This window comes from Schistocerca cancellata, chromosome 1 (genome assembly GCF_023864275.1).
Source record: "Schistocerca cancellata isolate TAMUIC-IGC-003103 chromosome 1, iqSchCanc2.1, whole genome shotgun sequence".
NCBI classification, from domain to species: domain Eukaryota; kingdom Metazoa; phylum Arthropoda; class Insecta; order Orthoptera; family Acrididae; genus Schistocerca; species Schistocerca cancellata.
In genome coordinates, this window is record NC_064626.1 from 1,202,372,640 (window position 1) to 1,202,400,123 (window position 27,484).

Sequence of the window (27,484 nt, forward strand, 5' to 3'; positions counted from 1 at the left end):
GTGTGATGACTGTGGCAGTAAAAAGATCTTTGGGTAAAAAGTTTTCGCTAAAGTTGCTGTGTCAAATTCATCTAAAATCCCGAGCTTTGAATAACCGCATCGTAAAGGGCTACATCTCACTTTGTAACCTTACAGAAAGATCCTGAGTGACAGGTACCAGAGTTGACTAGCACCCCCTGTCAGTGACAACCAATTTGAAACCCGATAGGAAACGCTGCTGTCATAATGCTTGTGTATCTGAACCAAAAGTGTTTCAAGTCCATTGTGCCACAGCAAACGCTTTTGAATTAGTTCAGAACAAAAATAGTCTTGGTTGAGATGTTCTGTAATATCAGTAACACGTTTCGCCTCTCTGGGGTATCATTAGCTTGTATTAAAGTAGCTGGATTTGTGACCCATCTGTTATGAAGCCACATAAAATGTAAAATAGACGCAAAAGTAACAACAGTACGTCCTCTTCTTCTTCGAAGTAATTAAACATACTTATTGAATGCCTGGTATTTAACACCCTCTTCTGGTACCGTCACGACGAACTCTGAATCAAATACCAATTACAAGCGCAGAGTCAGCATGAAGAGCCAACACTACAAGCAAAAACCTCCTTTATTGAGCACACACGTTACAGACTGTGGTGAAGGGTCCACCCCATCATGGAGTGCTCCTATTAATATATACATCAAATGATCTAGCAAATTACATTATTTGGTAAATAAATAAATACCAGAACGTGTAGAAATTAGAAATGTTAAGACATGAATGTTTGATTTCAGGAGTCGAGTCGATATCCTTCATGTCAGCAGGCGACTATAACTACTGTATCAAGGTGTATATTGCTCTGAATGTTGCAATAGTAACAGTTCTATCTTATCTCTTGAATGAATCTTATAACTAATTGTTCCTCTAGCATTTCTGATAAAACAGACCTCCACAAATGAATTACATGACACAGAATTAATGTACTTTTAAAATCTGTAACTTCAAAGTGATCCATTATCCTCCTCATTACTACTACAATGCTGTATAGCCTACTCTGTATTATTACTATTATTGTTTGGAGCAGCGGTAAGACAAAAAGCGTTAGGACGCTGAAGTTATCCAATTTCTGCCAATTCAGAATTGAGGGGTCCAGCAATCAAGCGATTTACAAACAGTAGGCTTAAGTAAAAGTCATACACACTAATTTGAGAGTTTTTAAATGGGGGTGTTGGGCATGGCTGAAGAGGTGTCGCTAGGCAGAATGGTGGTTCAGGAGAAGCAACTTTTGTAACCGCCATTGTGGGTAACCATTTGTCTTTTCTGAGGAATTGAAGGTACCAGTCGTGATGCACTGAAAACTGCTACATCCTTCTATAAAAGAAACGGTGATTAGAAATAGCAGTACCAGTTGTCTCAGTGACTCAGTTTTGGTCCAGTAAAAAAACTGCAGTAACTAAATACCTTTACTTTGGTTTTGAAAATGAATATTTAAAGTAAGTTCTTTTGCATTGTAAAAGCTCGTTAGGCGCTGATGATGTTGGGGGAAGCATGGGAGGTACTAGCTAACATTTGATTGTACTCACTGATCACGGTCTCAGAAAGGTTGAAAGCCACTGATTTAGAAGAAGTTGGACTAAAAATCGTAGAATATAAAAAACAAGGTTTTACTGTACCCTACCTCCTTCTGATGGTATATTAATTCACGTCCACCACTCAGCTTAGCCTACAATTTCTCTCAGTTCCCTGGAGAAGTTTTATTAATTTAAGTAATTCACTGTCATTATCATGCTGTCGTGTGTCACTGATTCCATTTTCAGGAAGAGTAAACATTTTATAGAATGGTTAATACGATGACCTTAGAACTAGTATTACTGTAATACCCAGGTTCATTAATACTTTATGTCACAATATCTTCTGAACTGCAACTGATACGGCTGACTAATGTGGTCGAACGGTTCTAGGCGCTTCTGTCCGGAACCACGCGGCTTCTCCGGTCGCAGGTTCGAATCCTGCCTCGGGCATTGATGTGTGTGATGTCCCTACGTTAGTTCGGTTTAAGTAGTTTTAAGTCCAGGGGACTGATGACCTCAGATGTTAAGTCCCATAGTGCTCAGAGCCATTTGAACCATTTTTGCAACTGACACGCCACGTGAACTGCAGTGTTACGTGTAAACATCATCTCTCTGAATACTTGTTAATTGCAAGACAGACTTGAACACCCTGATCTGACCACGTCAGAGAAATGTCTTAAAGGATATGTAACTTAAATCAATTAGAATTGAGCTAGGTATGATCATACTGTGGGCCGTCTGTGTCGTTTAGTGCCGCTAGTCTTGTGATGGGCAGCTGTAACCTAACTTGTGCCTGGCTGTGCATAGCTCCAAATGTTTCTACACCATGTCTATCAAGAGAGGATACCATGCTATTTCCGGCAGAGATAATTAGTATATAAGGAAAATACTGAAAACACTTGTCTACATAGAGGGAAGCAGAAATGAAACATGAAATTAATGCTCAGTATCTTTGAATTACATCTTTTTCAGATTCTTGGAACAGTTTTAGATAAAAAGTATCAATATACCGTTATCTAGGGTGGAAATTAACACCAGATGTTACGGGAAGTGGAGCTGCCAGTGTAAGTTGGTGGCGGGGTGTACAGTGTCGTCATCAGAGAAGGAATAATAGCAGAAGGAGTCTGTCAGGGGGAGCTCAGTGACTTCGTACATGGACTAGTCACTGAATATAACCTGAAGTAACAAATCAGTCAGGGACATTTCAACCCCTCTAAAACTGCCCAAGTCTACTGTTTATGATGTGATTGTAAATTGGAAAGGTGAAGAGACATACACAGCTAAATCAAGAATAGGGAGACATCTTCTACTGACGGCCAGGGACCGTTGAGCAATGAGGAGGGCAGTTGGAAAAATCCGCATCAGATCAGCGGAAAGAATCACTCATGAGTTTCAAACGCAGTCCATCAGTCCGGACAGCACACTGACTCTGCGTGAGGAGTTAAAAAGAATGAAGTACAGCAAATCCTCACAAGCTACGCTTTTCCGTAGTCACTACCAACTATAGCGTGACGTGGCGGAAAGGTCGACGACACTGAAGAGTACATGAATAGAAACAGGTGATTTGGAGTGTTGAATGACGCTATATCCTGTGACAAATCCGACGAAGGGTCTGCATTTGGCGAATACCTAGAGGACATTGCCTCCATCATGTGTAGTGCCAACAGTGAAATACAGAGGAGGTGCTGCTATGTTGTGCTGGTGTTTTTCATGGTTAAGGTATGGTTTACTAAATTCACTTGAAAAGCGCCATATTCGGAAGGCTATTACCATACTTTACAGTATTTTATATTGTGTATGGTAGTGTAACAGTTCGGAGAAAATTATTATTTGTATCAAAATGACAACGCTAGGTGTCTGTGAGTCTATGCTTTGTGGAGAACCACATTCCTGAAATAGCATAGCCCGCCCAAAGTCCCACACACTTTGGAATGGGTTAGACCAGGGGTCTCCAAACTTTTTAGTGCGCGGGCCACATTGACTCCCCCACGAAGTCATAAGGGCCAAGATCTACCTAGCGGGATTAAAGCACCCTAACACTCCATGATCACCGTAATGTAAGGCTAAAGGAAAGATGAAATCGCAAAAATCTAAGGTTGTGGGAATAGCTAGCACTGAAACGAGCTACGATTTTTATTTAATTACTTTTTTTGATTGGTGGACGTACCTGACCGAAATTCTGGCGTATTTTATTCCGGCGAATTGCACCGACAAAAATGTATGTCATTGCACATTCTTCACGAAAGCGTCCTGCAAAGTTAACGAAATCTCAAAATCATTGTTAGCAACACTATTACTGCAAGACGTAACAGAGGTTGAGTTATTGTTATTTAAAGCGGCGTAACAATAAGTTTAGTTATGTAGTCTTGTAGAGATTAGCAGAGCCAGAGCATATATTTGATAGCTCTGTTGCATGATTGTGTCTATGTTGCGAGTGTCTCACGAGATTTGTAGTGTATTATACGCTGTACTAGTAGGTGAGACGACGAAGTGTGGGACAATTCAAAGTTTGAATTCGAAGAGACAAGGAAAATCTAAAAATCGAAATACGTATAGCACGACTTGAGTATTTTTTCGCTGTATTTTTAGTGGAACTACAGTGTAATTGTGAATATTTAAGTTAGTAATTAAAGTACCTTAAAAATAGACTCATTGCATTTTGTTTAGGCAGACTACTCCCTAGTTTTATTAGTATTAAATAGCACAGTTTTATTTTCAGGTTACAGTCATTTGTGAAGTTCTGTACAAATATGGAAAAGAAACGAAAGGTTGACAGTGAATGTAGAATTTTTACAGAGCAGTGGGGATGTCATTATTTCGTGGTGGAGCCGAAGCAACAAACCAATGTGTATTATTTGCAATGAAAGAATATCAGTCTTCAAAGAATACAATATAAAACGTCATTATGAGACTAAGCACTCTCAGAATTACTCCAAGTTTACAGGATGCGAACGATTAGAAATGTATGAGTCTCTGAAACGCCAGCTAAAAACCCAGCAGTCGCTGTTTAAGAAAGTAAATGCTGAAAAACATACAGCAACTCGTGCTAGTTTTCGTGTGGCTCATTTAGTAGCGAAACAGTGTAGCCATTTTCCGACGGTGAATTAATTATGAACTGCATTATTGCAACAGCAGAAGAAATGTGTCGAGAAAAAGTTAATTTATTTAAAAACGTAAGTTTCTCGGCAAACACTGTGGCTCGAAGAATGTATGACATTGCACAAAATATATCAGCACAACTGCGTGACAAAATTCAAGACTTAGACTGGTTCTCTTTGGCCGTGGATGAGTCAACAGATGTATCACATACTGCACAAGTACTACTTTTTATTCGAGGGATTGACAAAAATTATGAAGTGAATGAAGAACTCCTTGATGTTCACAGTATTCACTGGACGACCACTGGCGAAGATATTTTTAAAGGAGTTGAAAGGGCAGTTCATAAAAACAATCTGCAGTGGAAGAAATTAAAATATATTACACTGATGGTGGCAAAAACGTGTGGTAAAAATAAAGGTGTTGTTGCTCTCCTTTCTAAGGCCGTAGAAAGTGACAGTGGCTCAAAAACCATTAGTAGTGCATTCTATTATTCATCAACAGTCATTGTGCGGAAAACATTTTAGATACGTCAGAAGTTTTAAAGCCAGTTATTTCAGTTGTTAATTATATCAGATCCCATACACTCAGTCATCGGCAGTTCCGCGAGTTTATTGAAGAAATTGAGGAAAGCGACTTGCAATATTATACTGCAGTGCGCTGACTTAGCTGCGGTAAAGTTCTGATCCGTTGTTTTTTGAACTCGGTGCAGTAATTGAAATTTTTTTGAACGAAAGGAATCGCCCTCTGGCTGAGTTACGGAACGGTGAGTGGTTAAATTTAAAATTGAAAGGTGAAAACCAGCTTCTGCCTGATTTATACACGCATGTGAGGTCCTTTCGACATAAGATTGCTTTGTTTCGATCTTAGTTGAACAAAGTATGCTTGACGCATTTTAATACATGCCACACATTCAGTCAGCAAACTGAGATTCCGTTTCCTGTAACTTTCGCAATTGAAGCTTTGGGCGCTTTAAAAATTAGTTTTGAATCACGTTTTTCAGATATCGATGCAAATTCAAACAATATCAAGAGGTTCAAAATCCCTTTAACGTCGACATAGAAGCGTTACCCGCAGAACTTCAGTTTCAAATTATTGATTTGCAATGTAGCGACTTTTTTTTTTAAAGAAAAACATTTAAAGTCAACATTACTGGTATTTTATAAGTGTCTTCCATCCACACAGTTTCCAAATTTACCTAAATTTGTTCGTGGTTTCCTTCCGCCTTTGGCACTACTTATTTGTGTGAAAAAATTTCCTCCAAAATGAAACATGCAAAAAGTATTTACAGATCAAAATTAAGTGATGAGCATTTGAAGTCGCTGATGATTATCTCTACCAATAAACTTGACCCACAACTGGAGGTAATTATGAAAGGAAAGTTACAGCTACATAAAAGTCACTAATTATCACTAAGATGTTAAATTTCTTCACGTGAATACTCTAACACTGTGAGTTTTCAAGATATAAACGAATTACAGTTATTTTTATACATCAGTTACAACTGAAATATCCAATATCAATATGTACACCAGGTTCTGCATTTTCTTTAAATTGCCTGTAAATAAAAATATTTTATACGATTTACTTGCTTTGTTTATTTTACAATGTAATCAAAATAAAGTGAAACCTCTCTTGAGAAACATCTTCCATAATGATTGATTACTAAGGCTAGTCGCTGAAGTGGCGTCCATTTGAAAGACTTGCATCAGACTCGTGAGTAGAATAAAATGCAAAAAATTTTTTTACTTACTTCGCCAAACTAGTCTGTTAACGGTTCTTTTTTTTCACTATCGCACGGAGAATGGTCTGTCTGTTTATTGATAGCCACAAGTTTAACCATGACCTTCCACTTTGTACAGATAGAGCTCCAACAATGTCGCGGTGTATTGGTCGCGATAGGCCTCGAAACTTAATTGTTGGCAGTATAGGTACCATCTCAAATATTTGGCGGGCCGGATACCGGGGATGTCCGGCCAGCTAACGCGGGCCGGTTTGCCGGGCCTCGCGGGCCGGTTTCGGCCCGAGGGTCGTAGTTTGGAGACCCCTGGGTTAGACTGTCAACTTTGTTCCACACCCCAGTGTCGAACATTACGGTCTGGAGTCCTATTTCTTCACACACATTCAGATACCATACTGAAAGTGTCACCATCAGAGTTCAGACCATCAAAAGGCAAATTGTGGACACTCCCCACGTTAATGTTCGCTAATAGCTTGCCATATACTTTCGATCAAAAACTGTATCTTCTCCATGACAACGAAAACAGTTTCCAAAAATTATTCGACACCCTACCCCCACTTTTCTTACATGAGATCCTATATGTTCTTGGCTTCTAAAAAGCATTCGGCACCTTAATGTAAGTACCATGTGGTTATAATTAAACTGACGGTGTTCCGAGTGCTGCAGTGAGGGCTGTATACATCACTGGTTGTAGAAACATCCCAGGTTGCTGGAACATCGTCGGTGTGTTCATTAATTAGTGACCTCACTCAAAAAAATAATACACTACTGGCCATTAAAATTGCTACACCAAGAAGAAATGCAGTTGATAAACGGTTATTCATTGGACAAATATATTATACTAGAACTGACATGTGATTACATTTTCACGCAATTTGGGTGCATAGATCCTGAGAAGTCAGTACCCAGAACAACCACCTCCGGCCGTAATAACGGCCTTGATACGCCTAGGCATTGAGTCAAACAGACCTTGGATGGCGTGTACAGGTACAGCTGCCCATGCACCTTCCACACGATATCACAGTTCATCAAGAGTAGGGACTGGCGTATTGTGACGAGTCAGTTGCTCAGCCACCATTGACCAGACGTTTTCAGCTGGTGAGAGATCTGGAGAATGTGCTGGCCAGGGCAGCAGTCCAACATTTTCTGTATCCAGAAAGGCCCGTACAGGACCTGCAACATTCGGTCGTGCATTATCCTGCTGAAATGTAGGGTTTCGCAGGGATCGAATGAAGGGAAGTGCCACGGGTCGTAACACATCTGAAATGTAACGTCGACTGTTCAAAGTGCCGTCAGTGCGATCAAGAGATGACCGAGATGTGTAACCAATGACACCCCATACCATCACGCCGGATGATACACCAGTATGGCGATGACGAATACACGCTTCCAGTGTGCGGTCACCGCGATGTCGCCAAACATGGATGCTACCATCATGAAGCTGTAAACAGAACCTCGATTCATCCGAAAAAATGACGTTTTGCCATTCGTGCACCGAGGTTCGTCGTTGAGCACACCATTGCACGTGCTCCTGTCCGTGATGCAGCGTCAAGAGTAACCGTAACCATGGTCTCCGAGCTGATAGTCCATGCTGCTGCAAACGTCGTCGAACTGTTCGTGCAGATGGTTGTTGTCTTGAAAACGTCCCCATCTGTTGACTCAGGGATCAAGACACTGCTGCACGATCCATTACAGCCATACGGATATGATGCCTGTCATCTCGACTGCTAGTGATACGAGGCCGTTGGGATCCAGCACTGCGTTCCGTATTACCCTCCCGAACCCACCGATTCCATATTCTGCTAAGAGTCGTTGGACCTCGACCAACGAGAGCAGGAATGTCGCTTTACGATGAACCGCAATCGAGATAGGCTACAATCCGACCTTTATCAAAATCGGAAACGTGATGGTACCCATTTCTCCTCCTTACACGAGGCATCACAATAACGTTTCACCAGGCAACGCAGGTCAACTGCTATTTGTGTAAGAGAAATCGGTTGGAAACTTTCCTCATGTCAGCACGTTGTAGGTGTCGCCACCGGCGCCAACCTCGTTTGAATGCTCTGAAAAGCTTATCATTTGCATATCACAGCATCTTCTTTCTGTCGGTTAAATTTCGGGTCTGTAACACCTCATCTTCGTGGTGTAGAATTTTTAATGGCCAGTAGAGTATGAAACAGAATGACAAATAAGGCCCACCTATAGCTAAAACAGTGAACTTCGGTTCATTTGTAGGTTAATGGGAAATGCAGTGTCTGCTATTGGGAAATGCAATGTCTGCAATTGCTTGTATTCCTTACACAACACTCCTGTGACCATTCTAGAATGTGGCTCAAGTGTGTGGAGCCCATACCAGATAGGATGACAGATAGTACTGAACAAGCTTAATTAACGACACCACGAAAAATCCCTTTTGCTAGTCCTATGGAAGAGCTTTAAAACTTGGAGCAAATGAAGATAGACGCAAGGTATACTTCGAAACCCTATGCAACAAATTTCAAAGATTCAGATACCAGTATTGGGGGAGGAACTGAGCCATACTCCGTACACGCGAATGAATGGTGAAGAAATTCCGCTACGTGGTGCAATAGTAAGCGCGAACTCCCATTCAGTCAACAGTGGATTGCAGAGTATGCAGGGTGAAAAGTACTGTATTTAAACTGACGAACTCTGGGAGGTGGTAGGGGACATCAAACAATTTTTTTGTCCTTAAGGTCAGCCGGCCGGAGTGGCCGAGCGGTTCTAGGAGCTTCAGTCTGGAACCGCGCGACCGCTACGGTCGCAGGTTCGAATCCTGCCTCGGGCGTGGATTTGTGTGATGTTCTTAGGTTAGTTAGGTTTAAGTAGTTCTAAGTTCTAGGGGACTGATGACCTCAGCTGTTAAGCCCCATAGTGCTCAGAGCCATTTGAACCATTTCATTAATGTCATTTTCTCCTGTGAGGATTATTTAAACCGGTGGGGGCCGTATTACTTTCTTAAGTTTTTAGAGACCGCATTACGCTTTTCAGTTGTAGGCAACTGCTGTCCACTAGTGTCGTAGTGCATTGTCTCTGTTTTCTATTGGAGTGATAGACCTGGATTGAGTACACCGATATGGTTGGTGCGTACTACGTAGCGCACCACAACGGACGAGCTGCACAGCGAGTTTATCAACAATAATATCCTAATCGCCGTATCCCGCACCATACGACCATTGCTGCTGTGTACCAACGTCTGCGTGAGACCGGGCCATTTAGCAGATTACCTGGACAGTGACGCCGTCTCACGGTAAGAACGCTGCAATTTGGGGAAGCTGTCTTGCAGCATGTGGAGTGGGATCCTTCAATCAGCACTCGTGCAATTGCACGTAACATGGGGACGAATCAGACGAATGTAAGAACAGTCCTTCGAGAGAAATTGTTACGTCCATTTCACTTACAGCGTGTCCACAACCTGGAACCTGTTGATTATCCATCCAGAGCACAGTTTTCGCCATGGTACCTGGAACAGTGTGAAATGCTTCCTACATTTGCATCCTCTGTGTTGTTTACCGATGAAGCAACGTTCGGGCGTAATGGAGTCTTCAACATGCACAATCAGCATGTTTGGAGTAAGGATAACACACATGCCACGGTTACTAGCGCTGAAGTGCTGTTCTACTTTAATGTGTTGGTCGGTGTTGTTGGGGACTGTTTAATTGGGCCGTATCTGCTACCTAGGCCATTAAATGGCAGGCACTATTACAGTTTTCTCGCCAGAGCATTGCCAGAACTGCTGGAAGACGTCCCGCTTCCTACAAGACAACGCATGTCGTTCCAACACGACGGGGCGCCAGCGTGTTTCAGTCGTCGTGTGCGTCGATTCCTGGACCGACGGTTCCCAGAAACGTGGATTGGCAAAGGTGGTCCTGTAACATGGCCTGCTCGATCCCCAGATATGTCACCTATGGAATTTTTTGTTTGGGGAGAGATGCACAACTTTGTTTACGCAACTCCTGTTGCATCAGAAGAGGATCTGGTTGCCCGGATAGTAGAAGCAGCAGGAACAATTCAGGATGCTCCTGTGGTTTTTGCCCGTGTCAAACAGAACATGATTCGACGGTGTAACCTTTGTGTACGTGTAAATGGAGGAATTTTTGAAAATCTACTGTAATTGAAATTTGGACTTTGTTAATGTGTTGTCACTTGGTCATAAAAAAATGGAAAAGTGTTTGATGGTTAAATTAATTTGCATATCAGAGAAATCTTCCTCTACTGGTTTAAATACTCCTCATATGAAAAAATGTCATCGGGGGAAAAATATTTGTTTTGATGTCCCCTAAAATCTCTCAGAGTTTGTCGTTTTAAATACTTTTCACCCTGTAGATACTGATGAAGTACCATTGTTGAGACACATGCCCAATATGCTGATACGTAATTCAAATTAAGATACTTCAAAAAAGGGTATTCATCCACTATAAGAATCTTATTGGCCAGGTATCATCTCGAATCTGCGCTTCCACTGGTAGAGAACCAGCAGCTCGAGTGCCAGAACTGGAGCACCAATCGGGCCCAATTGGCGCTGGCGGCGCTGCGCAGCCGGCGGAGGAAGTGTCGCCCCACAGCGGCTGACAAATGACTAGCGCCCCCCAGTGGCCCGATCCCGGGCTGCAATCGCCTAATGGCCGGGCTGCTGCATTATACACGCAAGACAAACGCTACCTGTTGGCTGCCCAGAGGGATCGCCGCCGCTGTCCGCACGAGGCTCGTGAGTCACGCAGAGACACCTGCCGGCGGGCGCGGCGCTCACGGGCCGCGATCTTTCGTGCCCAGCCACTCTCCAGTTATTGCCTTCCCCAGCGAGACACTGAATTCTGAATGTAGTGCAGCACTCCTCGGTGACAAAAATAAACGGCTCTCCTGTGATGATATGACGCCACTTCCCTTGCCAGCAACCGAAAGCTTTATTTGGTTCAGTTTATCGGTTATCACTGTCACCCTACAGATGTTACCACCTTGTACACGGTACTGGCCATAGTTGTAATGAAACTGCAGTCCACGTTGAGTCCACAGTTGGACCTGAACATATCGGGAAAGATAATTTTAATTAATGATTACGTTCTGTATTTTTTTAACTATTAAACTTACTACACTGGATACTAATGTGCCCTAGTTATAGTACCACCAGCCGGCTGGAGTGGCCGAGAGTTTCTAGGCGCTACGGTCTGGAACCGCGCGACCGCTACGGTCGCAGGTTGGAATCCTGCCTCGGGCATGGATGTGTGTGATGTCCTTAAGTTAGTTAGGTTTAAGTAGTTATAAGTTCTAAGGGACTGATGACCTCGCACGGTCCCATAGTGCTCAGAGCCATTTGAACCATTTTTATAGTAGCAGCCGTTGACCTCAGTTACTTATAGAAATACCATAGGCATGAAGTCCATCGGTCCCGGCGGAGGTTCGAGTCCTCCCTCGTGCATGGGTGTGTATATTTGTCCTTAGGATAATTTAGGTTAAGTAGTGTGTAAGCTTACGGACTGATGACCTTAGCAGTCCCATAAGATTTCACACACATTTGAACATTTTTTTCAAGTCCATCACCAGCACTTACTATGTAGCTACATGTATAGATTTTGCCTTTGATACCTACATCAGAGGCATGCATGGCTGGTGAGCATATAAATATTTTTATTTTACTTATTTATCTTCAGGCCTGTCATAGATTTCGTTTCAGCTTATTGTAGTTAGTTGGTTACAGCACTTTATTTTTATTTGTAACGTATCTGGAGATGGTGGTGGGCAAAACCAGTAATAGTCAATGGTAAGATCCCACATCTCTTTTATGGATACTGAAATATGATATGGAATCCTTAAATGTGGAGTGTATTACAAACCATGCGAAATCAGGAACACATATATCGGACAAATCGTTCGCACAATTTAAGAAGTTGCATTGAACACAAACGTCACACTGACCTCCAGCTGCCTACAGAATCAGCAAATGCTAAGAATTACATTGAAACCAAGCACAAAATGAAATACCAATATAAAAATATTTGGCACAACACACCCCGCTTTTTGGAGAGAGAGAGAGAGAGAGGCAGACAGACAGACAGACAGACAGACAGAGTCCCAAAAAACGGGATGTGGTGTGCAAAACGTTTGTATCATCGTATTAATTTTCATATGCAAAATATGTGATCAAAAGTATCAGGACGCCCCCAAAAACATACATTTTTCATATTAGTTGCTTTGTGCTGCCACCTACTGCCAGGTACTCCATACCAGCGACCTCAGTAGTCATTAGACATCGTGAGAGAGCAGAATGGGACGCTCCGCGAAACTCACAGACTTCGAACGTGGTCAGGTGATTGGATGTCACTTGTGTCATACGGCTGTACGCGATATTTCCACACTCGTAAACTTCTCTAGGTACACTGTTTCCAATGTGATAGTGAAGTGGTAACGCGAAGGGAATCGTACAGCACAAAAGCGTACAGGCCGACCTCGTCTGTTGACTGACAGAGACCGCCGACGGCTGGAGAGCGTCGTGGCATGTAATAGGCAGACATCTAACTAGACCATCACACAGGAAATCCAAACTGCATCAAAATACACTCCAAGTACTATAACAGTTGGGTGGGAGATGAGAAAACTTGGATTTCGAGGTCGATTGGCTGCTCATAATCCGATCATCACGCTGGTAAATGCCAAACGACGCTTCGCTTGGTGTAAGGAGTGTAGAAATTGGACGATTGAACAGTGGAAAAGCGTTGCGTGGACTGACGAATCACGGTACACAATGTGGCGATCCGATGGCAGGGTGTGTGTATGGGGAGTGCCCGGTGAACGTCATCTGCCAGCGCGTGTAGTGCCAAGAGGAAAATTCGGAGGCGGTGGTGTTATTGTGTGGTCGTGTTTTTCATGGGTGGGGCTTGCACCCATTGTTGTTTTGCGTGGCACTACCACAGCACAGGCCTACACTGATGTTTTAAGGACCTTCTTGCTTCCCACTATTGAAGAGCAATTCGGGGGTGGCGATTGCATCTCTCGACACGATCGAGCGCCTATTCGAAATGCACGACCTGTGGCGGAGTGGTTACACGATAATAACATCCCTGTAATAGACTAGCCTGAACAGATTCCTGACCTGAATCCTTTAGAACACCGTTGGGATGTTTTGGAACGCCGACTTTGCGCCAGGCCTCACCGACCGACATCGATACCTCTCCTCAGTGCAGCACTCCGTGAAGAATTGACAGCCATTCCCCAAGAAACCTTCCAGCACCTGATTGAACGTATGCTTGCAAGGGTGGAAGCTGCCATCAAGGCTAAGAGTAGGCCAACGCCATACTTAATTCGAGCATTACCGATGGGTGGCGCCAAGAACTTGTAAGTCATTTTCAGCCAGGTGTCCTGATACTTTTGATCCCATAGTGTATATATATATGTGCCAAATTTTTCTTTCTTCGTCTATTTACTGACATACAGTATATTGAATTAGATCGACGCTTAAAATCAATATAAAAGGTGTAAAGAATAATGAGGGGAACCTCCTGGCCTGGCAAAGTACGAGGGCAGTTCAATAAGTAATGCAACACTTTTTTTTTCTCGGCCAATTTTGGTTGAAAAAACCGGAAATTTCTTGTGGAATATTTTCAAACATTCCCGCTTCGTCTCGTGTAGTTTCATTGACTTCCGACAGGTGGCAGAGCTGTACCGAGCTGTTAAAATGGCGTCTGTAACGGATGTGCGTTGCAAACAACGGGCGTGATCGAGTTTCTTTTGGCGGAAAACCAGGGCATCTCAGATATTCATAGGCGCTTGCAGAATGTCTACGGTGATCTGGCAGTGGACAAAAGCACGATGAGTCGTTGGGCAAAGCGTGTGTCATCATCGCCGCAAGGTCAAGCAAGACTGTCTGATCCCCCGCGTGCGGGCCGGCCGTGCACAGCTGCGACTTCTGCAATGGCGGAGCGTGCGAACACACTCGTTCGAGATGATCGACGGATCACCATCAAACAACTCAGTGCTCAACTTGACATCTCTGTTGGTAGTGCTGTCACAATTGTTCACCAGTTGGGATATTCAAAGGTTTGTTCCCGCTGGGTCCCTCGTTGTCTAACCGAACACCATAAAGAGCAAAGGAGAACCATCTGTGCGGAATTGCTTGCTCGTCATGTGGCTGAGGGTGACAATTTCTTGTCAAAGATTGTTACAGGCGATGAAACATGGGTTCATCACTTCGAACCTGAAACAAAACGGCAATCAATGGAGTGGCGCCACACCCACTCCCATATCAAGAAAAAGTTTAAAGCCATACCCTCAGCCGGTAAAGTCATGGTTACAGTCTTCTGGGACGCTGAAGGGTTATTCTGTTCGATGTCCTTCCCCATGGTCAAACGATCAACTCTGAAGTGTATTGTGCTACTCTTCAGAAATTGAAGAAACAACTTCAGCGTGTTCGTAGGCACAAATATCTGAACGAACTTCTCCTTCTTCATGACAACGCAAGACCTCACACAAGTCTTCGCTCCCGAGAGGAGCTCACAAAACTTCAGTGGACTGTTCTTCATCATGCACCCTACAGCCCCGATCTCGCACCGTCGGATTTCCATATGTTTGGCCCAATGAAGGACGCAATCCGTGCGAGGCACTACGCGGATGATGAAGAAGTTATTGATGCAGTACGACGTTGGCTCCAACATCGACCAGTGGAATGGTACCGTGCAGGCATACAGGCCCTCATTTCAAGGTGGCGTAAGGCCGTAGCATTGAATGGAGATTACGTTGAAAAATAGTGTTGTGTAGCTAAAATATTGGGGAATAACCTGGTGTATTTCAATGCTGAATAAAACAACCACTGTTTCAGAAAAAATATGTGTTGCATTACTTATTGAACTGCCCTCGTACATAAGATAAAACTGTGTAAATGGAGAATGCAAAGTTTAATAATAACATCACATCTATAAATCGAAACCTTCGAACATGACGTAACAATTGGACCTTAGCTGTAAGTCGAGGGTAATTAACAAAACATTGACTAATAATTAAAAACTCGATAGATGATAAACATTCGGAGAGCATCTCAGTAGCATCGTCTCTTATGAGATCTTGTGTTCCCGTGCCTGAGCTTGTGGAAGAAGGGACAGCCTCCTCGCCGTTGGTGGCTGGCGCACACTAACGCACGCCAGGCTGCTGCTGCGCTCGACGCTGCCAAAACTATGCATCAGAATAAGCATTCAGGTTACACACATTGTGTTCATTCAGCAGTAATTTGGTCTGCCGTTTTCTGTACAGATGAATATACTTTTCTTCGAGTACGTCCAGATTTGGAGGCCGTTATTGCCGTATTTCTCATCCACGTCCCTGATTTCATTCAGTTCCGGTTTTGGGCTTCCATCAGAGATCAGACAAGCTCTGTGGATCAGCATGTTTAGCACTCCTCCCCTTTGTGCCGGGTGATGGACAGCTAGAGGCGTGAACATATTGCTGCATGTGGGTTTTCTTCCCATAGACGCTGTGTCCCAGTGTTCCTCCCGGTTTTCTCGATACCAGAACATCCAGGAATGGCAGCTATCCACTGTATCTTCAGCCTCAAAAAGAATTAAAAAAGTTAATTCTACATCCGCATGTACATGGATTCTCCTCAAACCACACAAGTGCCTCGCAGAACCACCTTCGCAATAATTCTCTATTATTCCAACCTCGAAAAGTGCGCGGGAAAAACGAACAGTTGTATATTTCTTTGCGAGCGTGATTTCCCTTGTTTTATTATGATGACCGTATCTCTCTATGTAGGTTGGCGTCGACAAAATATTTTCGCATTCGGAGGAGATAGTTGGTTATCGAAATATCGTGATCTGAAGATGCCGCCGCAACGAAAAACGCCTTTTTTCTGTTGATGTCCATCCCCAATCCTGTATCATGTCAGTGACACTCTGTCCCCTATTTCGCTATAAGTTTTAAGTTTCTCGATGTACTCAGTTAATCCTATCTGGTAAGGACCCGACACTGTGCAGCAGTACTCCAAAAGGGGGCGGACAAGCGTAGTGTAGGCACTTTCTTAGTAGATCTGTTACATTTTGTGTTTTGCCAATAAAACCTAGTATTTGCTGTTCTCCATCACAGCATGTTCTGCGTGTTCTTTGCAGTTTAAGTTTTTCGTAATTGTAATTCCTAGGTATTTCGTTGAATTTACGGCTCTTAGATTTGACTGATTTATCGTGTAATCGAAGTTTAACGGATTCCTTTTAGCACTCATGTGGATGACCTCAGACTTTTCGTTATTAAAAGTCAATTACCAATTTTCGCAACATACAGATATCTTTTCTGCAGTCCGGAACCGCGGGACTGCTACGGTCGCAGGTTCGAATCCTGCCTCGGGCATGGGTGTGTGTGGTGTCCTTAGGTTAGTTAGGTTTAAGTAGTTCTAAGTTCTAGGGGACTTATGACCTAAGATGTTGAGTCCCATAGTGCTCAGAGCCATTTTTTTTTAGATATCTTTTCTAAATCGTCTTGCAATTGGTTTCGGTCTTCCGATGACTTTACTTAGACGATAAACGGCAGCATCATCTGCAAACGACCAAAGACGGATGCTCAGATTGTCTCCTAAATCGTTTATATGGATAAGGAACGGGAGAGGGCCTATAACACTACCCTGGGGAACGCCAGAAATTACTTCCGTTTTATTTAATGACTTTCCGTCTATTACTACGTACGGTGACCTCTCTGGCAAGAAATCACGAATCCGGTCACGTAGCTGAGACTGTATTCCATAAGCCGCAATTTCATTACAAGCCGCTTGTGTGGTACAGTGTCAAAAGCCTTCCAGAAATCTAGAAATACGGAATCAATTGTAAATCCCTTGTCAATAGCACTCAGCACTTCCCGTGAGTAAAGAGCTACCGGCAGTTGTGTTTCACAAGAACGATGTTTTCTAAATTCGTGTTGACTGTGACTCAATAGGCAATTCATAATGTTCGAACACAATATGTGCTGTAAAATCCTGCTGCATATCGACTTTAATAATATGGGCCTGTAATTTAGTGGATTACTCCTGCTACCTTTTTTGTATACTGGTGTGAAATTTATGTAATGTGCCGGTAACAAAATGAGAAGTTTGTGTGACACTTGATGTGAGTATGTCTCTGTTTTGTTGAAAGATTGTAAATCGTCCACACATACACAACAACATTTGCCGCCAGCTTCACTAGAACGCTGTTCACAGCCAGCACGGGTAAATTCAGTCAGGCATGAGAACACGAGAGTGCAAGAAGTGATTCGGGGTGTCCATATTTATTTTTTTTATTTTGTGATATCTCTAGTTTTCTCGGTGTGGTCGATTAACGGTTTTCTTCCGTGAGTTCACCAAAATTTTGTTTCTGTTGCATGCGCAATGTTTCGATGACCGATCCAGTCGTGTTCTTCATTTGCTGCAGGTTTTGCTGTTAATTACACTCGTTGCCTGTACTCCAGCCGGACTTGTTAAGAGTTGAGGCAGCGAGTACACGTAACTGTACAGCCCTGAGCACCTAAAGAAGGCGGCTGGGCTGGTCATCGAAGTACTGTGCATGAAACGCAAGCAACTCGGATGATACCATTAACTTTCTTTATGTTTCAGCGGTTGTCAGATTATTTGAATTAGTACTTCCTAATAATTAAAATGTTTAGTCATCTTTTACACCTGTGCAGATTCATGTTTCACATATTATTCAACAGATATAAGTAATTAAGTTTTGGCGTGCATGCTGCTTCCCAGTAACCAAACTGAGCGTAGCACCACATTGCCGGTGTCATGCCGCCTACGTGAACGAGCTCGCCGAACCATGGAGCCGTGTGTGCAAAAGAAAAAGTTAACTGATTTTAGCTTCTTCTCGCAGAACATTGCTTGTCTTTGCTATGTCGATTTGTGCGACGGCACATTTAGCTGAACTACCGTCTGGACATAAGGTTAAGGTCGATATTTGTCAAGCTTTCATTATCGACCCCAGCATGTGCGATACGTTGTGGAATCCTAAATTTCTCACTTAATTCTGCTTCTCAAAACTTCGTTCGGGGGATAGTTGGCGTCTGTCTCCAGACACCTACAAGTTCAAGTTTTTCAGCATTCAACACTCAACATTCTACATTCAACGCTCTCGGTGGTCGAGTGAGCTTCTTACCATTTGTGGTGCTCTCCTGCGCATAGAGTGTTTAGTGTGGTTCCAGTCATTCTAATTTATATCACCTGAGTGATTGGTATGGAATCTCCTTTGCAGACACTGAATTTTCGCAGTATCTCACCAATCAAACGAAGTCTGCCACTTGCGTTACTTACGACTGAGCCTGTAACATCATTCAGTTTCATATCCCTACACACTGTCACAGCCAGGTATTTCATTGTGTTTGCTGATTTCGTATGTGAATCATTGAGATTGTATTCATAGGGTAATACGTTTTTCGTTTTGTGTACAAGTGCTCCATTCTGCATTTCTGAACATTTAAAGCAAGTTATCAATCTTCCTACTAATTACAAATCTGAACAAGGTTTGGCTAAATATTTCTACAGCTTTCGTCAGACATTATTTCATGTTAAACTGCTGCTATGGAAATTCGGAAGTTATTACTGATATTGCCTACCGCAACGTGAACGGTAAGGCTCTCAATCACTTCTCTGAGGCATGATAGAAGTTTCTTCACCTATCGACGACTCTCTATCCACTACAGTGAGCTACATGGGTCCTACTGAGAAACTCAATCGTAACAAGTTTCGTTTAGATGCGCAATATGAATGTACCTCCGTTAATAAGCATTAGTGTGGTGCTGAATGGATTGTCAAGAAACATTACACCAGCCTGACTGCTTTGGTTAATGACTTCCAGGATGTACGTACGACTGTTACGGAAATATCCTTGCCCTTCGGTATCAATTCTTGGAGGGAAGAAACGATATATATTCAGAGAATTGGTTGAGGAGCTTTACATTGCCAGAATTTGTGACGTACTACGGAACGTTTCTGCCACACTTCATCTCGCTGAGTAACTGTGAAGTCAAAATAAGGGAGACTAGGACTGGTAGAGTTAATGTTTTCGTTTGCTTCATTTCAGAATATAACTATTTATAAATAGGGGAAGGGGTCCACTACTATTCCCTTACACCTTACACTATTTCCAACGAACGGCAACAAACATGTAATACCTAAGAGCAACCATACATGAGACCTAAAGTGAAATGAACGGAAAAAGCAAGTAGCAGAAAAATCAGATGCAAGGCTGGGAGAATCTTAAGGGAATGTAACTCATGTAGAGGAGAAGTTACTAACAAAACGCTTGTCGAACATATTTTTGAGTATCGCTCATCAGCCTGTGATCTTTACAAACCCGGATCCATAAAACACATTGGCTTAATCTAGATATAGTGGTTTTAGTAAGTAAAATCGGTAGAAGACAAGGATTTCTGCTAAAATAGTATCACGAGCAGAAGAAAATGATATAATTGGAATAGGATTCGTTGCAAATAGCAAGATAGGAAAGACAGTGAGTTCATATGAACATTCAGTGGTAGGGTTGTTCTTATCAGAATTGACACCAAACGAACACCCACAGTAGTTGAGATATACGTCGCAAGCAGAAGATGAAGAGAAAGAGAACGTGTAGGCCTATGAGGTTACTGAACGGTTAGTTTTGTATGTAAACGGAAGCAAAATATGGTAGTCATTTGGGACTGGAATGCAATTGTAGGAGAAGGAGTAGATGAAAGGGTTACCGGAGGACATGGACTTGGTAGTAGGAATGAGAGTGAAGAAAGCCTGATGTGATATACAGTAAATTTCAGCTGGTAAAAGGGAATACTTTGTTCAAGAGTGACAAGAGAATGAGCTATACTCAGAAAACGACAGGGGATACCGGAAGATCCCAGTTACATTACATCGCAGTTTGGGAGAGATTCCGAAACAAGACATGGGAGTAACCAGGTCTAGATATAAAAACAGGTCACAATTTGGCAGTGATGAGGATTAGCCTGAAGTTTGAGACTGGTCAGGAAGAATCAGTTCGCAAAGCGGTGGGATACAAAAGTACTGAGGAACGAAGAGATATGCTTGAAGTTCGCTGACGCTATAGATGCAGTGATAATGCATAGCACACAAGGCAGTTCAACCGCAGAGGAATGGCATCTATAAAAATTGGAGTCATAGATGTTGGAAAGAAAAAGAAAGGGACGAGGAACGTTACTGCGAAGAAACCATGGGTAACAGAAACCGACGAAATAAGGATGTACAAAAATGTTCATAAAATTCAGTAATACATACAAGTCGTTTACGAATGAAGTAAATAGGAACTGCAGCGAAGCTAAGGCGAAATGGCCTTGTGAAGAAATCGAAAGAGAAATGATGATCAAAAGGACTGACTCACATACAGAATGATTCAAACAACCTCTGGTGTAGTCATTAGCAAGGGCGTTAACATTAAGAGTGAAATAGGATTTCCACTGTTAAATGCAGAAGAGAAGGTGGATTGGTACATAGAGTACACTGGAGGCATCTTTGAGGGGGGAGAACTTGTCTGACCACGTGGTGGGAGAGTAAACAGGAGTCGAAAAGGAAGACATAGGAGATCCAATTTTAGAATAAAATTTTAAAACAGTTTTGGACGACTTGGATAAAGTAAGACAGAAGGAGTTGATATTATTCCATTGTAATTTTAAAGTCATTTGGAGAAGTGGTAATAAGACGACTGTTCATGTTGGTTTGTAGAATTTATGAAACTGACGATATACCTTCAGACTTTCGGAAAAATGCTGGCACAACTAATACAGATGAGAATGGAAAAGGAAAGTGACGATCTCTTAGGTAACGATCAGTTTCGCTTTAGTAAAGGAAAGGCACCAGACAGACAGCTCTGACATTGCGGCTGATAGTTGAAGCATGACTGAAGAAAAACAAAGGTATATTGATAATGTTTGTAGACATGGAAAAAAACTTCCTCCAGTGGCAATGCTACAAGATGTTCGAAAACTCAAGGGAAAATAGGGATGAGCTAGAGGGAAAGAAGGGAATATACAATTTATGTAGGAACCAAGACGGAACGATAACAGTGGGAGACCAAGAGCTAAGTGGTCTGTTTCAAAAAGGGGTGTAAGGTAAGGATGCAGTCTTAGTTCCCTACTGTCCACTCTCTTCGTCGAAGAAGCAAGGACGAAAACAAATGAGAAGTTCAAGAGAGGGATTAAAATTGAGAGTGAAGGGGTATCACTGATAACATTCACAGCAGGCATTGTTATGTAAGTGAAAAAATTACTGAATGGAATGAACGACCTAATGACTTCTGAATACGGACTGAGAGTAAACGAAGAAAGAAGTAAGTTATAAGAGGTGCTGAAATGAGAACAGCGAGAAACGTAACACCAGAATTAGGTTCAAAAATGGCTCTGAGCACTATGCGACTTAACTTCTAAAGTCATCAGTCACCTAGAACTTAGAACTAATTAAACCTAACTAACCTAAGGACATCACACACATCCATGCCCAAGGCAGGATTCGAACCTGCGACCGTAGCGGTCGCTCGGTTCCAGACTGTAGCGCCTAGAACCGCACGACCACTTCGGCCGGCCCAGAATTAGGAATTAAGAAGTAGACGTAGTTAAGAAACTCTGCTACGTAGGCAGCATAATAACCCGTGACTGACGAAGCAAGAAGGGCGTAAAAACCAGACTAGTACTGGCAGAAATGGCACTCCTAGCGAAGAGAAGTCCAGTAGTATCAACTATAGGCCTTATATTGTGCAAGAAGTTTCTGAGAATGTATGTTTGGAGCAGAGCATTGGGTGCTAGTGAAATCAGGACTGTGGGAAAACAGAAGAGAATCGAAGCATTTAGGATCTTGTGCTACAGACAAATGTTGAAAATTCGATAGACTGATAAGTTGAGGAGTCGACGAGGAAAGAAATGTACGGAAAACACTGAAAGAAAAAGACAGGGTGATAGGACATCTGTTAGGACCTCAGGGAATAATTTTCATGGTACTAGAAGGAACTGTAGATAGCAGAAACTGTAGACGAAGACAGAGACTGGAGTACATCCAGGAAACCTTTTAGGTCTTATGTTCTCTAGGATGGAAATCATGCATTTCCGGAGACGTTTTTTGTTCCGTAACCTCACATCGATCAATCCCTGGAGTTTGTACACGGTGGAGAAAAGCTCCATGTATAACTACGAAGAGTTTTCAGCGGTATAAAGCACCTTCAGCGATGCACTGTAAAGTTGCTTAAGGCGTTTGTATTCAAATATAGCTGTCTTTCTTTCTTAGTTTATTCATCATGTATTCTTGGCAGTTCTGTCTTCACAGTTGTTTCCAGAGTGTTCTGAGTCGTCCTCAGTCTCTATTCCCCTGACCATTCAGTCCGATTTTTCCTTCATTTTAAATGATGTACCCCGTTCTGTCTGTCGTTCAATATTTTACTATGTGCTGATTCATATTTAGTTCTTTCCTAACGCCTTCATTTTGTGTCGTATACCTCCTCGTTCGTTCTTCAATACTCCTTAAAAATATCATTTTCGTCTATTGTAATTTGCTAAGTTGGTGTAAGACGGCACTTAGGCTTCGTTCTCATAAAGTATTGTGCGTAAAATAATTACTTTACAAAATTTATTTTTCGTTTCTCTCGTAACTTCAATTTAAAAGGTTTTTCGAATGGTCTCGCATACATCTTTAAATTCTTCAAATGTTTGCCCAGTGTCATTGTTATTATAAAAAACTTATGACGCAGCCAGGATACTGAAAATTCGACACTTTTTTCTGAAATGTTGTTTTCTGCCACTGCCTTTGACCTGCTTCGGACCTTTCCTCTAAAAGCCATACTCTTCGTTTTGTTAAGTGACATTTTAGAGTTATTAGACTTATGTAGATCGGTTAAAAGATACAAGGATTTTTGTAACTATGTCTAATTAATTGGTCGTCTCCAAACAGTAGACTGTTTGAACAGACAATTTAATTCCTAGGTCTATTGGCTCTTCCCATTTCCTTAAAATGCCGTCAGTTTACACACTAAGGAAAGAAAAAGAGTCGCACCATGAAGATATTATCAGAATGGAATGGAAATCACGAGGCATGAATTACGTGTAAAGAGGAAGAAATGATTACAGTTTCAGGAAAATTGCATGTTTTATTCAAAATAAAAATTTCACAGCCTGGGCAAGTCAATAACGTGCTCACTTCTGGTCCTTAAGCAAGCAGTTACTCAGCAGCGATCGATAGTGTTGTTGGATGAATAAAACGTTCTCGATTTTCAAGCCACGTTAATTCGAATAAAATCCTCGAGCTTTCGTTTACCATCTCCGCCATTGGCGTCAGGCGTTCACTGAATGCAGGGGCTGCTACGGTTTCTCGTTTATATAGGCACGATGACATCAGCAGCTCCAATCAGATACACCCAATGTGGTGTGAGCGCGTAACTCGACCCGGGGAGCTAGCGGAGCTATTGCCCGTGGCAGCACCGGAGATGACGGATGGCACAGCCATGGGATCACCACTCTCTCCAGCAGTCGCAAATTTCTTCATGGAGCACTTTGAAGAGCAGGCTCTGCAAACTGCGGCTTTACGGCCGTCTTGCTTTCTACGATACCTTGATGACACCTTCCAGGTATGGCCTCATGGTGAAGATACACTACAGCAGTTCGTCGATCACGTGAATGGTGTCCATCCCAACATTAAATTTACTGTCGAGATGGAGAAGCACGGCAAGCTACCATCCTTGGATGTTTTGGTTGAGCGAAAAGCAGGAGGCCAGCTTGGTGAAACGGAAGCCAACACACAATGATCGGTACTTGTACGCCAATAGTTTCCACCACCCTGTACACGAGAAAGCGGTCCTGAACACGTTGGTTCATAGAGCCAAGATTATCACTGACGACGACCACCTACAGTCTGAATTGCAGAACTTAAAACGTTTTTTCTGAGAAACATGAATGCAGCAAAAGAGACATCGCAAAAGCTTTCAAGGGCCGCCGACGAAAGACACCTTGTGAATCAGTGGAAGAGGCCAAACGGACTGCATTCCTGCCATACTGTGGAGCAACTAGCAGTAAGTTAGGACGTCTGCTGCAGAAACATGGGCTAACACCAGTGTTTCGGCCCGCCCCCAAGATACAAGATATGTTGCGCCCTGTTAAAGACGACATTGCTCTTCGAGTGTATGGTGTACCCTGTGAACGTGGCAGCATATACAGGGTGTTTCAAAAATGACCGGTATATTTGAAACGGCAATTAAAACTAAACGAGCAGCGATAGAAATACACCGTTTGTTGCAATATGCTTGGGACAACAGTACATTTTCAGGCAGACAAACTTTCGAAATTACAGTAGTTACAATTTTCAACAACAGATGGCGCTGCGGTCTGGGAAACTGTATAGTACGATATTTTCCACATATCCACCATGCGTAGCAATAATATGGCGTAGTCTCTGAATGAAATTACCCGAAACCTTTGACAAAGTGTCTGGCGGAATGGCTTCACATGCAGATGAGATGTACTGCTTCAGCTGTTCAATTGTTTCTGGATTCTGGCGGTACACCTGGTCTTTCAAGTGTCCCCACAGAAAGAAGTCGCAGGGGTTCATGTCTGGCGAATAGGGAGGCCAATCCACGCCGCCTCCTGTATGTTTCGGATAGCCCAAAGCAATCACACGATCATCGAAATATTCATTCAGGAAATTAAAGACGTCGGCCGTGCGATGTGGCCGGGCACCATCTTGCATAAACCACGAGGTGTTCGCAGTGTCGTCTAAGGCAGTTTGTACCGCCACAAATTTACGAAGAATGTCCAGATAGCGTGATGCAGTAATCGTTTCGGATCTGAAAAATGGGCCAATGTTTCCTTTGGAAGAAATGGCGGCCCAGACCAGTACTTTTTGAGGATGCAGGGACGATGGGACTGCAACATGGGGCTTTTCGGTTCCCCATATGTGCCAGTTCTGTTTATTGACGAAGCCGTCCAGGTAAAAATAAGCTACGTCAGTAAACCAAATGCTGCCCACATGCATATCGCCGTCATCAATCCTGTGCACTATATCGTTAGCGAATGTCTCTCGTGCAGCAATGGTAGCGGCGCTGAGGGGTTGCCGTGTTTGAATTTTGTATGGATAGAGGTGTAAACTCTGGCGCATGAGACGATACGTGGACGTTGGCGTCATTTGGACCGCAGCTGCAACACGGCGAACGGAAACCCGAGGCCGCTGTCGGATCACCTGCTGCACTAGCTGCACGTTGCCCTCTGTGGTTGCCGTACGCGGTCGCCCTACCTTTCCAGCACGTTCATCCGTCACGTTCCCAGTCCGTTGAAATTTTTCAAACAGATCCTTTATTGTATCGCTTTTCGGTCCTTTGGTTACATTAAACCTCCGTTGAAAACTTCGTCTTGTTGCAACAACACTGTGTTCTAGGCGGTGGAAGTCCAACACCAGAAAAATCCTCTGTTCTAAGGAATAAACCATGTTGTCTACAGCACACTTGCACGTTGTGAACAGCAGACGCTTACAGCAGAAAGACGACGTACAGAATGGCGCACCCACAGACTGCGTTGTCTTCTATATCTTTCACATCACTTGCAGCGCCATCTGTTGTTGAAAATTGTAACTACTGTAATTTCGAAAGTTTGTCCGCCTGAAAATGTACTGTTGTCCCAAGCATATTGCAACAAACGGTGTATTTCTATCGCTGCTCGTTTAATTTTTATTGCCGTTTCAAATATACCGGTCATTTTTGAAACACCCTGTATATCGGACCAACAATTCGCACAGTTGCGGAGCGTTGTACTGAGCACAAGCACCATATGAAACAATGGGAGCTTGACAAGTCGGCCATAGCGGAGCACTGCCTAAAAACGAACATAAAATACAGTGCGAAAATACAGAAGTGTTGGCTCATGCGTCTACATATTGGGCGTACGTTATAAATGAAGCGTCCGAGATTCGTTTAAACAATAATAATTCCAATGGAGACCAGGGGCATACACTCAGCAGGGCATGGGGGCGGGTGTTGTACAATGAAAGAAAGCAAAGACAGATGCGCGACGCGAGAGCGGCAGTTTCGAAAGTGGTGCCTGCCCCTGGCACCAGCTGACGTCACCAGTGCTGCCACGGGCAATAGCTCCACTAGCTGCCCGGGTCGACTCACGCACGCGCGCCACATTGGGTCTACCTGGTTGGATGCTGATGATGTCATCATGCCGATATAAGCGAGAAACGGTAGCAGCCCCGGCAGTCAGTGAACTCCTGACGACGATGGCGGAGATGGTCATCAAAAGCTCGAGGATCTTATTTGAGTTAACGCGGCTTGGAAACGTAGAACGTCGTATTCATGTACGCCGTCACGAAAGACTCCGAGTACACAGTGTTGTTGGATGTCTCCTGCGGGATATCGTGCCAAAATCTGTACGTCCGGAGCGTTACATCGCCAAAATCCTGACCGGACTGCAGGACCCTGCCCGTAGCGGTCCAAACATTCTCAACTGCGGACCGATCCGGCGACATTACAGTCCAAGGTAGGGTTTTGATGGGAAGAAGACTTTGCAGTACAAACTCTTGCTGTGTGCGAGTGGGCATTATACACTCCTGGAAATGGAAAAAAGAACACATTGACACCGGTGTGTCAGACCCACCATACTTGCTCCGGAGACTGCGAGAGGGCTGTACAAGCAATGATCACACGCACGGCACAGCGGACACACCAGGAACCGCGGTGTTGGCCGTCGAATGGTGCTAGCTGCGCAGCATTTGTGCACCGCCGCCGTCAGTGTCAGCCAGTTTGCCGTGGCATACGGAGCTCCATCGCAGTCTCTAACACTGGTAGCATGCCGCGACAGCGTGGACGTGAACCGTATGTGCAGTTGACGGACTTTGAGCGAGGGCGTATAGTGGGCATGCGGGAGGCCGGGTGGACGTACCGCCGAATTGCTCAACACGTGGGGCGTGAGGTCTCCACAGTACATCGATGTTGTCGCCAGTGGTCGGCGGAAGGTGCACGTGCCCGTCGACCTGGGACCGGACCGCAGCGACGCACGGATGCACGCCAAGACCGTAGGATCCTACGCAGTGCCGTAGGGGACCGCACCGCGACTTCCCAGCAAATTAGGGACACTGTTGCTCCTGGGGTATCGGCGAGGACCATTC